Here is a 21,329-nt window from a genome sequence, read left to right on the forward strand (position 1 = left end):
AAAACACGAAAAACACCGTAAAACCGGATTTACGCCGTCGTAGTAACACCGCGGGCTGTTTTGGGTTAGTTAATTAAAAACTATGAAAAACTTTGATTTAAAAGTTGTTATTCTGAGAAAATGATTTTTATTATGAACATGAAACTATATCCAAAAATTATGGTTAAACTCAAAGTGGAAGTATGTTTTCTAAAATGGTCATCTAGACGTCGTTCTTTCGACTGAAATGACTACCTTTACAAAAACGACTTGTAACTTATTTTTCCGACTAGAAACCTATACATTTTTTTTTTAGATTCATAAAATAGAGTTCAATATGAAACCATAGCAATTTGATTCACTCAAAACGGATTTAAAATGAAGAAGTTATGGGTAAAACAAGATTGGATAATTTTTCTCATTGTAGCTACGTGAAAATTGGTAACAAATCTATTCCAACCATAACTTAATCAACTTGTATTATATATTATGTAATCTTGAGATACCATAGACACGTATACAATGTTTTGACCTATCATGTCGACACATCTATATATATTTCGGAACAACCATAGACACTCTATATGTGAATGTTGGAGTTAGCTATACAGGGTTGAGGTTGATTCCAAAATATATATAGTTTGAGTTGTGATCAATACTGAGATACGTATACACTGGGTCGTGGATTGATTCAAGATAATATTTATCGATTTATTTCTGTACATCTAACTGTGGACAACTAGTTGTAGGTTACTAACGAGGACAGCTGACTTAATAAACTTAAAACATCAAAATATATTAAAAGTGTTGTAAATATATTTTGAACATACTTTGATATATATGTATATATTGTTATAGGTTCGTGAATCAACCAGTGGCCAAGTCTTACTTCCCGACGAAGTAAAAATCTGTGAAAGTGAGTTATAGTCCCACTTTTAAAATCTAATATTTTTGGGATGAGAATACATGCAGGTTTTATAAATGATTTACAAAATAGACACAAGTACGTGAAACTACATTCTATGGTTGAATTATCGAAATCGAATATGCCCCTTTTTATTAAGTCTGGTAATCTAAGAATTAGGGAACAGACACCCTAATTGATGCGAATCCTAAAGATAGATCTATTGGGCCTAACAAACCCCATCCAAAGTACCGGATGCTTTAGTACTTCGAAATTTATATCATATCCGAAGGGTGTCCCGGAATGATGGGGATATTCTTATATATGCATCTTGTCATTGTCGGTTACCAGGTGTTCACCATATGAATGATTTTTATCTCTATGTATGGTATGTGTATTGAAATATGAAATCTTGTGGTCTATTATTATGATTTGATATATATAGGTTAAACCTATAACTCACCAACATTTTTGTTGACGTTTTAACCATGTTTATTCTCAGGTGATTATTAAGAGCTTCCGCTGTCGCATACTTAAATAAGGACGAGATTTGGAGTCCATGCTTGTATGATATTGTGTAAAAACTGCATTCAAGAAACTTATTTTGTTGCAACATATTTGTATTGTAAACCATTATGTAATGGTCGTGTGTAAACAGGATATTTTAGATTATCATTATTTGATAATCTACGTAAAGCTTTTTAAGCCTTTATTGATGAAATAAAGGTTATGGTTTGTTTTAAAATGAATGCAGTCTTTGAAAAATGTCTCATATAGAGGTCAAAACCTCGCAACGAAATCAATTAATATGGAACGTTTTTAATCAATAAGAACGGGACATTTCAGTTGGTATCCGAGCGTTGGTCTTAGAGAACCAGAATTTTGCATTAGTGTGTCTTATCGAGTTTGTTAGGATGCATTAGTGAGTCTGGACTTCGACCGTGTTTACTTGAAAAATGATTGCTTAACAAATTTTGTTGGAAACTATATATTTTTAACATGTGAATATTATGTGATATATTAATCTCTTAACGTGTTTGATATTATGTGATAGATGTCTACCTCTAGAACAAGTCCCATTGACTCACCTAATAATAATGAAGAGTCAAATGTAAATTGGAATGATTCGTGGACCGATTCACAAGTTCCCGAAGAGGAACCGGAAGAAGAGTCGGAACCGGAAGAAGAGTCGGAACCGGAAGAAGAATCGGAACCGGAAGAAGAATTGGAACCGGATGAAGAAATAGAACCGGTGGGGGAAATAATAAAACGGTTAAGTAAAATAAAATCCTCAACCAACCGACCAAGGTTAATTATGGTCAATGGTGTTTCCGCCAAGGAAGCAAAATATTGGGAGGATTGCCAATTCTCCGATGAATCGGATTCCGACGAGAATTCCGATGATGTTATAGAAATTACCGCAACTGAATTTAAAAAGGCAAAAGAAAATAATAAGGGAAAGGGCATAAAAATAGAGAAATCTAATTCCAACCCCGATGAACTTTATATGTATCGTCAACCCCCGAAGTCCTTAAGTTGTAACAATGACCCGGGAACCTCTAAACCACCAGGTTTTTCTAAACCAATGTGGATTACGATGGCTCGTATTAGGGGAACATCATATATCCCTAGAAACTTGGCAAAACGAACCAAAACCGAAGAAGAAGAAACAAGCGAGTCGGAATAAGATAGTTGTATTCGTGTGGTGTAATATATGTAATATAGTGTGCTTATGCTTTATGATATATGTAAAAATTGCTTGTATTAATAAGTATTTTTATTTTTATGAATCTAACTCTTGTCTATTTTACAGTATAAAAACACAAAATGGATAGATAACCCAATATTTAAGGCGAGATCAGTTTGTAAGACATTCGAAGAACGTTTCAAGAATGCCTTGGTTTATAAAAGGCTTTCGTTCGAAAGATGGGGGATATCACATTGGGAAATCCATAAGTTACGATGTGTTTACTTTGACGCATATATTGCGGGGAACCCAAATGCTATTTTACGCAATGGGTTAAGAAATTATTTTGACTCAATATATCCGAATATTGGACTTCATGATTTAGAAAAAGCGGAAAACATGCAACATAAAGAAGCATGTTATGCTTACGGATTAGTAATGTTCGCTTCTCACCAAAGTGAGAACAAGAACATCGGGCTACAACTATTAAACAAAACGTTCCCACAAGTGACGGAGTCGGTAATTGGGGTAAGAAATGAGGTTTTTAGATTGTTACGGGACTGTTGGACATTACGTAACCCTCGCCCCTTTGACGACGTTACAACACGCTGTCTTATCAACGGCCATAACGGTTATGTTCCACAAGACCAAGGATGGGAAGTAATCCTAGTAAAACCAGAATGCATGACTTGTTTCTGGACGTATGAATTACGTGTCTTTATTGCCTTTGCTGAACGACTTGTGTACTAGCTAGAATTATCTTCACAACCATCTTGTATCAAATTTATTGTGTGCTATATTTCATGCTATATGTAAAATAAGCGGTATTGTAAGTTTGTAAAATATTGTGTAAAAGTTTGAACGCGAAATATTATTATAATCAGTTTTTTATATAGAATTGTAGTAGTTGAATTGTATATTAGCTACAAAGTATGAACTTAACGGGTAGGTACTACCCGAATTTAAACTTATAAAACGCTAATATGAAGAAAAAGCTTTTATAAATGAGTTCATATTATGCTACGAAATACTATTAACTACTCTTAATATTCTGTATGATTAACTTATTCCATTTGACTATTTTGAAGGAAATGGCACCGACTACTCGACACACCGTGAATATGAATGAAGAGGAATTCCGTACTTTTCTAGCTTCAAACATAGCCGCAGTATAGGCTGCGCTACATACCAACAATAACCTTGGATCTAGCAGTACAGGAAATCGTGTAGGATGTACCTACAAAGAATTTACTGCCTGCAAACCTTTGGAATTTGATGGAACCGAAGGACCGATCGGATTGAAACGGTGGACCGAGAAGGTCGAATCGGTGTTTGCCATAAGTAAGTGTACTGAAGAGGACAAAGTGAAGTACGCTACGCATACCTTCATAGGTTCTGCGTTAACATGGTGGAATACCTATCTAGAGCAAGTGGGACAAGACGATGCGTACACACTACCGTGGTCAGCATTCAAGCACTTGATGAACGAGAAGTACCGTCCCAGAACCGAGGTCAATAAGCTCAAGACAGAACTTAGAGGGTTACGAACCCAAGGATTTGATATTACCACGTACGAAAGACGATTCACATAATTGTGCCTATTGTGTCCGGGAGCATTCGAAGATGAGGAAGAGAAGATCGACGCATTTGTGAAAGGATTACCGGAAAGAATCCAAGAAGATATAAGTTCACACGAGCCTGCCTCCATACAACAAGCATGTAGAATGGCTCACAAACTAGTGAACCAGATTGAAGAAAGAATTAAAGAATAGACTGCTGAAGAGGCCAATGTGAAGCAAGTCAAAAGAAAGTGGGAGGAAAACGGTGATAAGAATCACCAATACAACAACAACAGCAATTACAACAATAATCGCAACAATTATCCCAACAATCGCAACATCAATCGCAACTACAACAAACGGCCCAACAACAACAACAACAACAACAACAACAACAGCAACTACAACAATCATCCCAACAACAATAATAACCGCAATAACAACAACAATCAGAAGCAGCTGTGCCAAAGGTGTGAAAAGTATCACTCGGGGTTCTGCACCAAATTTTGCAACAAGTGTAAAAGAGATGGTCATAGCGCGGCGAAGTGTGAGGTCTACGGACCAGGGGTTAATAGAACGAAAGGAACAAATGGTGTCGGAACGAGTAATGGCGGAGCAAGTAGTGTCGGAGCAAGTTATGCCAATGTAGTTTGTTATAAATGTGGAAAACCGGGCCACATTATTAGAAATTGCCCGAACCATGAGAACACAAATGGACAAGGCCGCGGAAGAGTTTTCAATATTAATGCGGCAGAGGCACAAGAAGACCCGGAGCTTGTTACAGGTACGTTTCTTATTGACAATAAATCTGCTTACGTTTTATTTGATTCGGGTGCGGATAGAAGCTATATGAGTAGAGATTTTTGTGCTAAATTAAGTTGTCCATTGACGCCTTTGGATAGTAAATTTTTACTCGAATTAGCAAATGGTAAATTAATTTCAGCAGATAATATATGTCGGAATCGAGAAATTAAACTGGTTAGCGAAACATTTAAGATTGATTTGATACCAGTAGAGTTAGGGAGTTTTGATGTGATAATCGGTATGGACTGGTTGAAAGAAGTGAAAGCAGAGATCGTTTGTTACAAAAATGCAATTCGCATTATACGAGAAAAAGGAAAACCCTTAATGGTGTACGGAGAAAAGGGCAACACGAAGCTACATCTTATTAGTAATTTGAAGGCACAAAAACTAATAAAAAAAGGTTGCTATGCTGTTCTAGCACACGTCGAGAAAGTACAAACTGAAGAAAAGAGCATCAATGATGTTCCCATTGCAAAAGAATTTCCCGATGTATTTCCGAAAGAATTACCGAGATTACCCCCACATCGATCCGTTGAATTTCAAATAGATCTTGTACCAGGAGCTGCACCAATAGCTCGTGCTCCTTACAGACTTGCACCCAGCGAGATGAAAGAACTGCAAAGCCAATTACAAGAACTTTTAGAGCGTGGTTTCATTCGACCAAGCACATCACCGTGGGGAGCTCCTGTTTTGTTTGTCAAGAAGAAAGATGGTACATTCAGGTTGTGTATCGACTACCGAGAGTTGAACAAACTTACCATCAAGAACCGCTACCCATTACCGAGAATTGACGACTTATTTGATCAACTACAAGGCTCGTATGTTTATTCAAAGATTGACTTACGTTCCGGCTATCATCAAATGCGGGTGAAAGAAGATGATATTCCAAAGACTGCTTTCAGAACACGTTACGGTCATTATGAGTTTATGGTCATGCCATTTGGTTTAACTAATGCACCAGCTGTGTTCATGGACCTTATGAACCGAGTGTGTGGACCATACCTTGACAAGTTTGTCATTGTTTTCATTGATGACATACTTATTTACTCAAAGAATGACCAAGAACACGGTGAACATTTGAGAAAGATGTTAGAAGTATTGAGGAAGGAAGAATTATACGCTAAGTTTTCAAAGTGTGCATTTTGGTTGGAAGATCTCAATTCCTCGGTCACATAGTGAACAAAGAAGGTATTAAGGTGGATCCGGCAAAGATAGAAACTGTTGAAAAGTGGGAAACCCCGAAAACTCCGAAACACATACGCCAGTTTTTAGGACTAGCTGGTTACTACAGAAGGTTCATCCAAGACTTTTCCAGAATAGCAAAACCCTTGACTGCATTAACGCATAAAGGGAAGAAATTTGAATGGAATGATGAACAAGAGAAAGCGTTTCGGTTATTGAAGAAAAAGCTAACTACGGCACCTATATTGTCATTGCCTGAAGGGAATGATGATTTTGTGATTTATTGTGACGCATCAAAGCAAGGTCTCGGTTGTGTATTAATGCAACGAACGAAGGTGATTGCTTATGCGTCTAGACAATTGAAGATTCACGAACAAAATTATACGACGCATGATTTGGAATTAGGCGCAGTTGTTTTTGCATTAAAGACTTGGAGGCACTACTTATAGATGGAATTTGTCCCTCTTATTCGTTGAGAGTCAGATGTCTAAGGCCTGATAAAGTTAAATCTATAGGAGAGTGATCACTCTGTATCTCTTGGATTTAACATGACATCTAGGACGAAAGGATATAATGAAAGATTCACCTATTCATATTCGAGATGGGAACTCGAAAGGGATGATGTTATTGAATGGTACAAAGTCATAACATATTGGGGGTGATGGACGGTCGTTAGGTGGTATCCATCACTTGCATTAATTTCTTATGTTTCTCGTGCAAGTGGGAGATTGAAGGTATTTCGTATGCCCGAGAGACATATTAAATTAATGTGGCTAATGTGTTATGATCCAAGTCGGGTCATACCCAATAACAAGCTTACCGGCACCTTATATGTATTTAATCTTAACGATTGGGTCGTTAAATAAATACGCGACACTTGAACTTTAGAAAATCGGTTTTCTAAAATATCATCACTTGAGATAAATTATTTGGATAATTTATATTTAATTATTTATAGGTTTAAATAATTATGTTGTGTTATATTTTATAAATTGGTTTATAAAATGTAAGTAACTTAACAAATGCAAGTTTTATATAACAAGTTTTTTATAAAACTACAAGGCATTTTATAACAAGTTTTATAAAATAAAAATCTTGTTATAAAACCTCATGGGGGACGGTTTTGGTGTCTCCAAGGAGACATCCCATGCCATGTTTTGTTGCTTTCAAGATCACACAAATACTTAGATGCATGCTTGTCTTAAAAAACTCACTCCTTTACCAAGAATAAAGACTAAGTTTCAAACATAATTCTAAAAGGGTTGGGAGAGGGCTGCTGGCCGAATTTTTTGGTAAGGAGAAGAGAGATTTTGCTTGCTAAGTTGAGTGATTAAGTGTCCTAAAAATCCTAACTACACAAAGGGTGGTGTTGGTATTCAAAGCTTGGGGTATACTACACTTGAGGCTTCAAGTTAGAAGCTTTTAAATCATCATTTTCATCACACATTTCAGCTTAAATACTGCTGCTGCTGCTCGGTTTTCTCAAGGGCAGAAAAGTGGGTTTCAAGCTAGGTTTCAAGGTGATAAAGGTTTAACCAACTCAAGGGTGGTTTGGTGTATTGTTCTATCATCTTCATCATCATCTTAAGCCTTCAAAACAGCCCTCAAACTTGGCTTTGAGGAGGTATTGAATCACTTCTTTCCTTGTTATTTGTAAGCATATATTTTCACAACTTGATCCTTGATGGGATTTGGCTTTAAATGGTTTAAAGATTAACAAGTTAAAATTGATAATTATACGCTTCCGTTTATAATGATTCTTAAAAGGTTTTAAGATATATGAACTTGTTAAATTCCAACACTTATATGGGGTTAAAAGTATTATATATACCGACCACAAAAGTTTTCAACACATATTTAATCAGAAACAACTGAATATGAGGCAGCGTAGGTGGATTGAATTATTGAATGATTACGACTTTGAGATTCGTTACCACCCGGGGAAGGCAAATGTGGTAGCCGATGCCTTGAGCAGGAAGGATAGAGAACCCATTCGAGTAAAATCTATGAATATAATGATTCATAATAACCTTACTACTCAAATAAAGGAGGCGCAACAAGGAGTTTTAAAAAAGGGAAATTTAAAGGATGAAATACCCAAAGGATCGGAGAAGCATCTTAATATTCGGGAAGACGGAACCCGGTATAGGGCTGAAAGGATTTGGGTACCAAAATTTGGAGATATGAGAGAAATGGTACTTAGAGAAGCTCATAAAACCAGATACTCAATACATCCTGGAACGGGGAAGATGTACAAGGATCTCAAGAAACATTTTTGGTAGCCGGGTATGAAAGCTGATGTTGCTAAATACGTAGGAGAATGTTTGACGTGTTCTAAGGTCAAAGCTGAGCATCAGAAACCATCAGGTCTACTTCAACAACCCAAAATCCCGGAATGGAAATGGGAAAACATTACCATGGATTTCATCACTAAATTGCCAAGGACTGCAAGTGGTTATGATACTATTTGGGTAATAGTTGATCGTCTCACCAAGTCAGCACACTTCCTGCCAATAAGAGAAGATGACAAAATGGAGAAGTTAGCACGACTGTATTTGAAGGAAGTCGTCTCCAGACATGGAATACCAATCTCTATTATCTCTGATAGGGATGGCAGATTTATTTCAAGATTCTGGCAGACATTACAGCAAGCATTAGGAACTCGTCTAGACATGAGTACTGCCTATCATCCACAAACTGATGGGCAGAGTGAAAGGATGATACAAACGCTTGAAGACATGCTACGAGCATGTGTTATTGATTTCGGAAACAGTTGGGATCGACATCTACCGTTAGCAGAATTTTCCTACAACAACAGCTACCATTCAAGCATTGAGATGGCGCCGTTTGAAGCACTTTATGGTAGAAAGTGCAGGTCTCCGATTTGTTGGAGTGAAGTGGGGGATAGACATATTACGGGTCCAGAGATTATACAAGAAACTACCGAGAAGATCATCCAAATTCAACAACGGTTGAAAACCGCCCAAAGTCGACAAAAGAGCTACGCTGACATTAAAAGAAAAGATATAGAATTTGAAATTGGAGAGATGGTCATGCTTAAAGTTGCACCTTGGAAAGGCGTTGTTCGATTTGGTAAACGAGGGAAATTAAATCCAAGGTATATTGGACCATTCAAGATTATTGATCGTGTCGGACCAGTAGCTTACCGACTTGAGTTACCTCAACAACTCGCGGCTGTACATAACACTTTCCACGTCTCGAATTTGAAGAAATGTTTTGCTAAAGAAGATCTCACTATTCCGTTAGATGAAATCCAAATCAACGAAAAACTTCAATTCATCGAAGAACCCGTCGAAATAATGGATCGTGAGGTTAAAAGACTTAAGCAAAACAAGATACCAATTGTTAAGGTTCGATGGAATGCTCGTAGAGGACCCGAGTTCACCTGGGAGCGTGAAGATCAGATGAAGAAGAAATACCCGCATCTATTTCCAGAAGATTCGTCAACACCTTCAACAGCTTAAAATTTCGGGACGAAATTTATTTAACGGGTAGGTACTGTAGTGACCCGAACTTTTCCATGTTTATATATATTAATTGAGATTGATATTTACATGATTAAATGTTTCCAACATGTTAAGCAATCAAACTTGTTAATACTTGATTAATTGAAATAGGTTTCATATAGACAATTGACCACCCAAGTTGACCGGTGATTCACGAACGTTAAAACTTGTAAAAACTATATGATGACATATATATGGTTATATATATAGTTAACATGATATTATGATAAGTAAACATATCATTAATTATATTAACAATGAACTACATATGTAAAAACAAGACTACTAACTTAATGATTTTGAAACGAGACATATATGTAACGTTTATCGTTGTAACGACATTTAATGTATATATATCATATTAAGAGATATTCGTACATCATAATATCATGATAATATAATAATTTCAAATCTCTTTTGATATTATAAACATTGGGTTAACAACATTTAACAAGATCGTTAACCTAAAGGTTTCAAAACAACATTTACATGTAACGACTAACGATGACTTAACGACTCAGTTAAAATGTATATACATGTAGTGTTTTAATATGTATTCATACACTTTTGAAAGACTTCAAGACACTTATCAAAATACTTCTACTTAACAAAAATGCTTACAATTACATCCTCGTTCAGTTTCATCAACAATTCTACTCGTATGCACCCGTATTCGTACTCGTACAATACACAGCTTTTAGATGTATGTACTATTGGTATATACACTCCAATGATCAGCTCTTAGCAGCCCATGTGAGTCACCTAACACATGTGGGAACCATCATTTGGCAACTAGCATGAAATATCTCATAAAATTACAAAAATATGAGTAATCATTCATGACTTATTTACATGAAAACAAAATAACATATCCTTTATATCTAATCCATACACCAACGACCAAAAACACCTACAAACACTTTCATTCTTCAATTTTCTTCATCTAATTGATCTCTCTCAAGTTCTATCTTCAAGTTCTAAGTGTTCTTCATAAATTCCAAAAGTTCTAGTTTCATAAAATCAAGAATACTTTCAAGTTTGCTAGCTCACTTCCAATCTTGTAAGGTGATCATCCAACCTCAAGAAATCTTTGTTTCTTACAGCAGGTTATCATTCTAATACAAGGTAATAATCATATTCAAACTTTGGTTCAATTTCTATAACTATAACAATCTTATTTCAAGTGATGATCTTACTTGAACTTGTTTTCGTGTCATGATTCTGCTTCAAGAACTTCGAGCCATCCAAGGATCCATTGAAGCTAGATCCATTTTTCTCTTTTCCAGTAGGTTTATCCAAGGAACTTAAGGTAGTAATGATGTTCATAACATCATTCGATTCATACATATAAAGCTATCTTATTCAAAGGTTTAAACTTGTAATCACTAGAACATAGTTTAGTTAATTCTAAACTTGTTCGCAAACAAAAGTTAATCCTTCTAACTTGAATTTTAAAATCAAATAAACACATGTTCTATATCTATATGATATGCTAACTTAATGATTTAAAACCTGAAAACACGAAAAACACCGTAAAACCGGATTTACGCCGTCGTAGTAACACCGCGGGATGTTTTGGGTTAGTTAATTAAAAACTATGATAAACTTTGATTTAAAAGTTGTTATTCTGAGAAAATGATTTTTATTATGAACATGAAACTATATCCAAAAATTATGGTTAAACTCAAAGTGGAAGTATGTTTTCTAAAATGGTCATCTAGACGTCGTTCTTTCGACTGAAATGACTACCTTTACAAAAACGACTTGTAACTTATTTTTCCGACTAGAAACCTATACTTTTTTTGTTTAGATTCATAAAATAGAGTTCAATATGAAACCATAGCAATTTGATTCACTCAAAACGGATTTAAAATGAAGAAGTTATGGGTAAAACAAGATTGGATAATTTTTCTCATTTTAGCTACGTGAAAATTGGTAACAAATCTATTCCAACCATAACTTAATCAACTTGTATTATATATTATGTAATCTTGAGATACCATAGACACGTATACAATGTTTCGACCTATCATGTCGACACATCTATATATATTTCGGAACAACCATAGACACTCTATATGTGTATGTTGGAGTTAGCTATACAGGGTTGAGGTTGATTCCAAAATATATATAGTTTGAGTTGTGATCAATACTGAGATACGTATACACTGGGTCGTGGATTGATTCAAGATAATATTTATCGATTTATTTCTGTACATCTAACTGTGGACAACTAGTTGTAGGTTACTAACGAGGACAGCTGACTTAATAAACTTAAAACATCAAAATATATTAAAAGTGTTGTAAATATATTTTGAACATACTTTGATATATATGTATATATTGTTATAGGTTCGTGAATCAACCAGTGGCCAAGTCTTACTTCCCGACGAAGTAAAAATCTGTGAAAGTGAGTTATAGTCCCACTTTTAAAATCTAATATTTTTGGGATGAGAATACATGCAGGTTTTATAAATGATTTACAAAATAGACACAAGTACGTGAAACTACATTCTATGGTTGAATTATCGAAATCGAATATGCCCCTTTTTATTAAGTCTGGTAATCTAAGAATTAGGGAACAGACACCCTAATTGACGCGAATCCTAAAGATAGATCTATTGGGCCTAACAAACCCCATCCAAAGTACCGGATGCTTTAGTACTTCGAAATTTATATCATATCCGAAGGGTGTCCCGGAATGATGGGGATATTCTTATATATGCATCTTGTCATTGTCGGTTACCAGGTGTTCACCATATGAATGATTTTTATCTCTATGTATGGGATGTGTATTGAAATATGAAATCTTGTGGTCTATTATTATGATTTGATATATATAGGTTAAACCTATAACTCACCAACATTTTTGTTGATGTTTTAAGCATGTTTATTCTCAGGTGATTATTAAGAGCTTCCGCTGTCGCATACTTAAATAAGGACGAGATTTGGAGTCCATGCTTGTATGATATTGTGTAAAAACTGCATTCAAGAAACTTATTTTGTTGTAACATATTTGTATTGTAAACCATTATGTAATGGTCGTGTGTAAACAGGATATTTTAGATTATCATTATTTGATAATCTACGTAAAGCTTTTTAAACCTTTATTGATGAAATAAAGGTTATGGTTTGTTTTAAAATGAATGCAGTCTTTGAAAAACGTCTCATATAGAGGTCAAAACCTCGCAACGAAATCAATTAATATGGAACGTTTTTAATCAATAAGAACGGGACATTTCAGGAACCCCATGTAATCCATTTCAAAACCATGAACAATCTGTTTCGGTTTTGATATTTTTATTCAAAGCCAAGACAAGCACCATTCGCCACATTCATGTTCTCTTGTTCGGTTATAACCCACACCCACTTTCAAACAAGAACCACCTTTGATTACCTCTAAGTTGTTATTATTATTTTATGTTTCAAATGAGCTAAAAACCAAAACCATCGAACCATGTAACTGTTGCTACTAACTGTTAATGTTTCGAAAACCTGCATGATTGCAGCTGCTATATAGACCGTTAACCCTTCCTAGTTCGTCACTACAGTAAAACGAAAACCACCCTAAAATAATCATCTTGGTGGCTGCTATATTTTATCTGTTTTAATTACTCGATCAAGTCCAAACCCGATCGTTATGCTACAGCTACAGTTTCTATTTAATTTTTCTGTTTCTGTTCACAGCCACCTCCATCGAATACCCCTTGCTACTACTACATCGTATCTGTTTTCTGTTTCATTCGACAATCTATCAACAAACCACCACTTAACCATCTCCTTGCAACTTCCTCTCATTGCTATTACTTTCGGTTTCAAAACCCAGATGAAACAGGAGCGATGCTACAGCGACCATCATATTTATAAATTTGTTTCTGTTATTGCTTTAACAACGATGAAGGTGAAGGCTGTTTATTGACATGATGATGAGTTGTTGGTGTTACCGCTGCTGTGTTTTCTGTTTTGGGTTTTACAACGATGTCAATGATATAGATAATGGTGGGGTTTTAGAGATATAATGGGTGATGATTGGAATTACTTTGGGTTGTTTGTTTAGTTCATTTGGCCGACACTTTTACAAACAAGGAACCCACCACTTGAATTAAGCATGGTATAATGTTGTTTGCTAGTAATATTATTTACCTGCACCATAGATTAAACCCATCGGTATGGGCCAACTACAAGGACGTTTCATTATTATTATTTTTTTCTCTTCAATTACGAGAAGCCCATGATTATGATCATGGGGATAGTATAAGATGATGATTCTGTGAAAACAACGATGCTGTGATATTTATGTACGATGAAAATGATATGTATTTTGATTATGATGATAACTATAGATGATGATAAGATGATGATTAATGATGGCGTTAATGATGAAACAAAAGATGATACAATGATGATGAAGTTAGGGTTTGATTATGTCACGAAAGATCAATGAAACGTTTAAGACGATAATGAGGTTTAGTATTGATTATTTATGATCATTTGAAGTATCTAAATCGATATTGGGTTGATTTGAGTATTACTAGTTGGTTTGTTTTTTTAAAGAAGATGAAGGATAGAAACCAGAAAATAAATATGGGTTAAGAAAATAAGGCTCGATCATAAAATAGAAAGTGAGCAGCAGCTCAGATGGTTTAGGGGGGAGCGGGTGTGCGAGAGGTCACGGGTTCGAACCCGGTTCATGCCATGTTTTTTTCTTAAACATGATTTTGAGGTAGTTATTATACTTTTAATTATTATTACTTCTTTATTTTTATTATTATTATTGATATTGTTATTGTTGTTGTTATTGTTATTATTATTAGTATTAAGTATTAATCATTATTATTATTATGATTAGGGTTACAATTACTGTTATTATAGTTATTTATATTACTATTAATGTTATTATTAAGTATTAAGTATTATTATCTTTATTATCACTATTATCTTTATTATTATTATTATTATTATTATTATTATTATTATTATTATTATTATTATTATTATTATTATTATTATTATTATTATTATTATTATTATTATAATTATTATTATTATTATTATTAATAACATTATTATTATCCTCATTAGTATTGTTATTATTAAAAATTATTGTTTTTATAACCATATTATTATTATTATCATTATTACTTTCATATTAACAAAATTATTATAACAAATAAATATTTTCTATATAAGAGTATATTATGTACAACTACCTCAATACATCTAATTGTATATGTTAAGATTATTTATATAATAGCTACATATAACAAATTGTTGATTTTGATATAATATTAAACATATTTATATATAAAACTATATAAATATTAACTACATTATATATACAAATTAAATATTAAATATATAAGATATATAGTTTAGGATATAATATATAAATTATTCGATTACGATTATATGTATTAATATACATATGAATGATATAGGTTCGTGAATCCGAAGCCAACCCTATACTTGTTCAATGTCGTTATATGTATTTTTACTACAAAATACATTAGGTGAGTTTCATTTGCTCCCTTTTTAAATGCTTTTGCAATATATATTTTTGGGACTGAGAATACATGCACTGCTTTTATAAATGCTTTACGAAATAGACACAAGTGATCGAAACTACATTCTGTGGTTGGATTATTAAACCGAATATGCCACTTTTTATTAAGTCTGGTAATCTAAGAATTAGGGAACAGACACCCTAATTGACGCGAACTCTAAAGATAGATCTATCGGGCCCAACAAGCCCCATCCAAAGTATCGGATGCTTTAGTACTTTGAAATTTATATCATGTCCGAAGGAGGATCCCGGAATGATGGGGATATTCTTATATGCATATTGTGAATGTCGGTTACCAGGTGTTCAATCCATATGAATGATATTTTGTCTCTATGCATGGGACGTTTATTTATGAGAACTGGAAATGAAAATCTTGTGGTCTATTAAAATGATGGAAATGATTATTTATGTTAAACTAATGAACTCACTAACCTTTTGGTTGACACTTTAAAGCATGTTTATTCTCAGGTTCGAAAGAAATCTTCCGCTGTGCATTAGCTCATTTTAAGGATATTACATGGAGTCATTCATGACATATTTCAAAAGACGTTGCATTCGAGTCATTGAAGTTCATTATAGATTATTATTAAGTAATTGACTGATTAGGTCATTTATACTTTGGACGTTATGAAATGGTATGCATACCTGTCAACTTTCGATGAAATGGAAGTTTGTCTTTTAAAAATGAATGCAATGTTTGTAAAATGTATCATTTAGAGGTCATGTACCTCGCGATGTAATCATATGTAATGTTCTCGTCCATATGGATTTGGTCGGGGCACTACAGGTGGTATCAGAGCAGTGGTCTTAGCGAACCAAGTCAACATTAGTGTGTCTAACCGTTAGTTGTTAGGATGCATTAGTGAAGTCTGGACTTCGACCTAGTAGTTGTTAGGTTACATTAATGAGTCTGGACTTCAACCTGGTCTGCATGTCAAAAGTTTTGCTTATCATTTCTTGTCGAAAATTATCTGCTTACCATCTTTAGTCTAGACACATCTTACTGCATTGACTGCATGAATAGTATATAGACAAAAATTCATATCTTAACGTATCTGCTAATCCATATCTTAGCGTATCTGTTACTTTAAACTTTGACTGATATATTCCGTAAATTCCTTCGTAATCTACGGGATCTTCTGTACTATGAATAGGTATTCTATGTAATTAGAATATCATCCGATATTCGAAAATTATTCCATATCGAAAAAAAAATCCTTTATTCAATCGTACGCAATGGAACTCACCACTAGTTCAAGTCCCTCGGATTCCGATATAGAGTCCCACTCCAGCTCCGAAAGCAGCGTCACCAGAATGAATCAATCAATCAGCCATCCCTAATTCATCTGATGAGTTCGTAGTTGACTTAATCAATGGAGAGGAGAAGAAGGCGATCTTTTTCACCAACCAAATTCACCTCTTGACGAAGAACTTGAAGCACCTATCGGCGAACCAATTCGAAACACCATTTTCACTCTCATTTCCGAATATCTCGCCACGAACATATCATGTCTCATATTCTAAACCTTATTCATCCGCTCGTTCCGACCGACAATCATCCCGGAATAATAGAAGAAGTCAACGAGCTTCGCACCCGAGTTGTAGCCGTGAAAAGTATGGTGCAAAATGTACCAGCTTCAGCAACATTACCGACATCAACAACATCACCAACAACAACATCCGCACCCCAAGCCTCAATTTCACAATCTGTCCCACGAACGTCAACATCATACGCACCTTGGATACCAAGGAGTACCAACATCAATTAATAATGAAGTATTGAACCATAACTTCATTAATATTCTGCGAAGAATATGTGGATCCTAATAATTAACGATGAAGTATTGGACCATAACTTCATTAATATTCTGCGAAGAATATGTGGATCCAAATAGTTTTAGAGATTACTTATTCTAGCTCAAATCGAAAATCAAATGAGTCTAATATTATATTGACTCATTAAATCCATGATTACATCTGAAGAAAATATATATATGTATATATATTTTCATAAAGATTGTGATTAAAAATTCTTTCATACAAACTGTTAATGATGAAAATATTTTAACGGGTAGGTAATACCCGAGGAATATTTAAGATCTCACATTAATAAGTTACACTATACATTCTTCGAATCTAATTCGACGGTCATTTACTATCCTACTTACAACCACCGATATACGTATCCGTTCACCACAAAACAATGATTTCCATTCAAATTTCATATTTGGATTTTGACTTATCAGAATCAACAAGTGGCATAATGAAGAAAACATTGGACAAAATAAAAATTGTTAGAAACAAACAAATTAATTATGATGAATTTTGTTAAGAATCCACGCTAACAAAATCCTAGCTAACTGTTAAATCTATATTACATTATCGCAATTTTAATTATCGCAATTTTAATTCTCGCAAGTTTATTTATCGTCATTTAATTTCTGTATTTATTTTACGCACTTTAGATATCGAGACATGTATACAAGGTTTTGACATATCATATCGACCCATCTATATATATATTTCGGAACAACCATAGGCACTCTATATGCAAATATTGGAGTTAGCTATACAGGGTTGAGGTTGATTCCAAAATATACATATAGTTTGAGTTGTGATCGAGTCTGAGACCGGTACACGGGTCACGATACGTATTAATTAATTCGAATATTATAAATTATATATATAAATTATTGAACTGCTAACTGTGGACTATCAACTGTGGACTACAAACATTGGATAATTAAAAATGAATTAAAATATTGATTATAACATATGAAACTAAACATCTCTTCAAGTTTGCCACTTGATTTCATCTGAAACCTCATTTGTATATTGACGATTACAATCTGTGTTCAAACCTTTCGTGATTCTTGAAAACACCTCAATCGGGAGGATGAACCAACCGCACTTCATCTACGAAGAAAAGATTGATGCATATAGTTATGCACCTGAAAACACTCGGAACATGAATAAACGTTTAACACATATCTGTGCTAACTCCTTTGTCGTTATAATTACTGAAAATAACTTTGCAACTTCTGTTCGAATAGCCAATTTTGTCACAGCTCCAGCAAGTCAACTTCGACATTCATTTGGATTAGTCTTATTATAACCTTGATTTATAAGTTGCCTTTCGTCATCGTTACCGGGGGACCGTTTACACCCCATCACATTATTAGAAAACTTAGCAGCAACTTCATGTCCCATTGACTTAAGTCTCTCCGAAGAACCATTATGGTTGTTCGTTAAAACCTATTCATATACTCATCCATATCTTATAACGAGAATTACCATACCAACTACCGGGAATTAGCAATCAATATTTTGAATCTCGCAGCGTTCCTACATCAACAGTTATATGTATACATATAACATTTATCTTTTAGAACTATGATCTTCCATTCTGAAATTCTGAAAATCACCCAGCTTACGAATCAGATCTCTGAGTTCTGAAAAATGAATCGAGCAAACATGAAGGAGACCAAGGACAAATACAAGGACCAAACCTTGTATTTAAAGAATCCTGATGATTCTGTTTCAGATGAAATCTTTAGCGAATACCTTACTCCTTAACCGTTCTAAATTATTGTGAATGAATTTCTTCATCACAATTTGGTTCTAACATTCCAAGATATTATCGTATTATTCATTGTAAATATCCTCAATATTTCTGAAGATATCTTCATAAATATTCTCGTCCGATGTTAATTATCTCTCCGCGCTATCTGTGTTATATCATAAAAGGAAACTGTGTTAGTTTCTAAATTCTGAAAAATTCGAATTTAAAATATGAATGTTTTGAAGTAGTGTTGGGAACTGATGCATGAGTTAGTATAATATAATGACACTTGATCAACGTGATTATATTACAGTAATTAATGCTGAGTTTCTAAGGTAACGTGATGATTCACAGAACATACCGTCATCATGTGACATTTACACGAATCTTACATTCTACCTAATCTTCAAACATATTAAGAACATATCTTATTGATAGTTCTATCTTTTCAAATATTCTGGTAATTTACCAAATCAAGATCGTGCCGTTACGATTTCTTTCTTAGAACATTAACTATGTTCGTTTCAAAATCCATACCTACGAAATCCGGATCATTATTAGATTGACTTGAAGTCGGGAAGAGGTGACAAAAGTATAAAACTCTTGAATATAAAAGAAAATATAAAGCTCGACAACAACGCATATATTACAAACCGTGCATATCAATAAGTATGGCCACGTAAAGGCACGGGAGAATTAAAAACACTATAACCCCAAGGTAAGGGTAGAAGAAAATAACTTCCTCTGGTGGTAGGTGAAAAAGAAGAATGACAGATATGAAAGTTAAAAGTATATCAAGGATGAGAACGGGATGGAGCATATTGACAAATGATTCAAAGTATGAATTAAAGGAGAAAGAATAGAAGGTGTGAGTTGTAAGGAAACGAAGGGGGTGAAATTATAGTAAAATATTCGACAGAGCAATCAAAACAGATTATTGCATTTAATCAAAGAAGATCATAATTTCCTTAATCGCCGAAGAACCAAATCTTATTACGAAGATTTTCTTTAAATCCCTTGAATTCCGGAAGTCAATCATAACTATGTCATAGGTTAAAGCGAATATACATTTACTCATTTCTCACTCTTGCGATAGCTTCACTTATGCTCCTTGCGTAATCAAATCGTTTTATCTATATTACTCAATGATGATAAAACTTTATTCACCAACTCATATTCGTCATGAAAACCTTTCTATAGTTAGCCATGACAACCTCTATCAAATTTCGGGACGAAATTTCTTTTAACGGGTAGGTACTGTGATGACCCGGAAATTTCCGATCAAATTTAAACTTTAATCTTTATATGTTTCCGACACGATATGCAAAATCTGTAATGTTGAGTCTCGAAAGTTTTGAAATCTATATTCATATAATCAATTACCCTTTGACTGCTCTCGATGATTCACGAACAATTAATTGTAAATAGATATGTGTGTTTGTATATATAAATAATAATTCAAAATATAATTTGAAGTTATATGTTGTTGTTATTAAAAGTTAATAAAATAAAAATAGGATATTATATTAATTATTATTTAAAACACATCTATATAAATAAAGTGTATTAAATATATTTTGTGATTTCAAATCTATTTAGTAAACGACAATAACACTCAATTGTCATTCCATCGATATTAAACAAGTTTAATTCGAACGTAGATGATTTTAAAATAAACGGTGATCCGAAAATGAGTTCTATAAATTTTAGACTTACTAAAAATGTATTTAGGATCTAGTTATTTAATTTTAGTACTTTTTATATTTTACCCAGAATTGAGAGGGACAGTTGATGTAATTTTTATTTAATAAATTAATGATCGAATTTTATACCAAAATGACTGAAATAAATAAAGATAATTATTATAAAAATATGGAATTCTTCTGAAGACTTTTTATTCGTCACTGAGTGAACAACGAGGCATGATATAATAGTCTGTTAAAATTGTCGACAACATAATTGAAATTGATAGTTTTAATTCACATGTTTTAGATTCTATGTTATTATATTTATCATTATTGTTATATTATTTAGATTCATGCATCATTTACTAGTAAACATCACCATCCCAAATTCCTTTTACTTATCTTTCTCAAACAGAAACCCACTTAGGAAATAAAAAATATCCGTGATATTTAAATTTTGATTCTCTTTTAAACTGTTCTATAATTGAATTCGTTGAGTTAAAATGCTATGTGTTTTGTTCTTTATCACCCCACTTGCATTTCTATTTCTTTCTTTCCTTTTCTGTCAACATCCAGACAACTAACCATCTCATTTTTTTTCTTTAATTCATAACTTATTTAATACTTAATTAATATTGTGTTTCCACTACTTATTAAAGACTACTTATTAAAGTTATATATGATACATGAACTTACATATACATCCTCACTCATATTAACTCTTTTCTCCTCTATATATATATATATATATATATATATATATATATATATATATATATATATATATATATATATATATATATATATATATTAACATTTCTTATTTTCTTACTCCTTCATACAAACTGAGATCAACCATCCGAATACAACTTAAACT

Source organism: Rutidosis leptorrhynchoides, chromosome 11 (genome assembly GCF_046630445.1).
Source record: "Rutidosis leptorrhynchoides isolate AG116_Rl617_1_P2 chromosome 11, CSIRO_AGI_Rlap_v1, whole genome shotgun sequence".
In the NCBI taxonomy this organism is placed as follows: domain Eukaryota; kingdom Viridiplantae; phylum Streptophyta; class Magnoliopsida; order Asterales; family Asteraceae; genus Rutidosis; species Rutidosis leptorrhynchoides.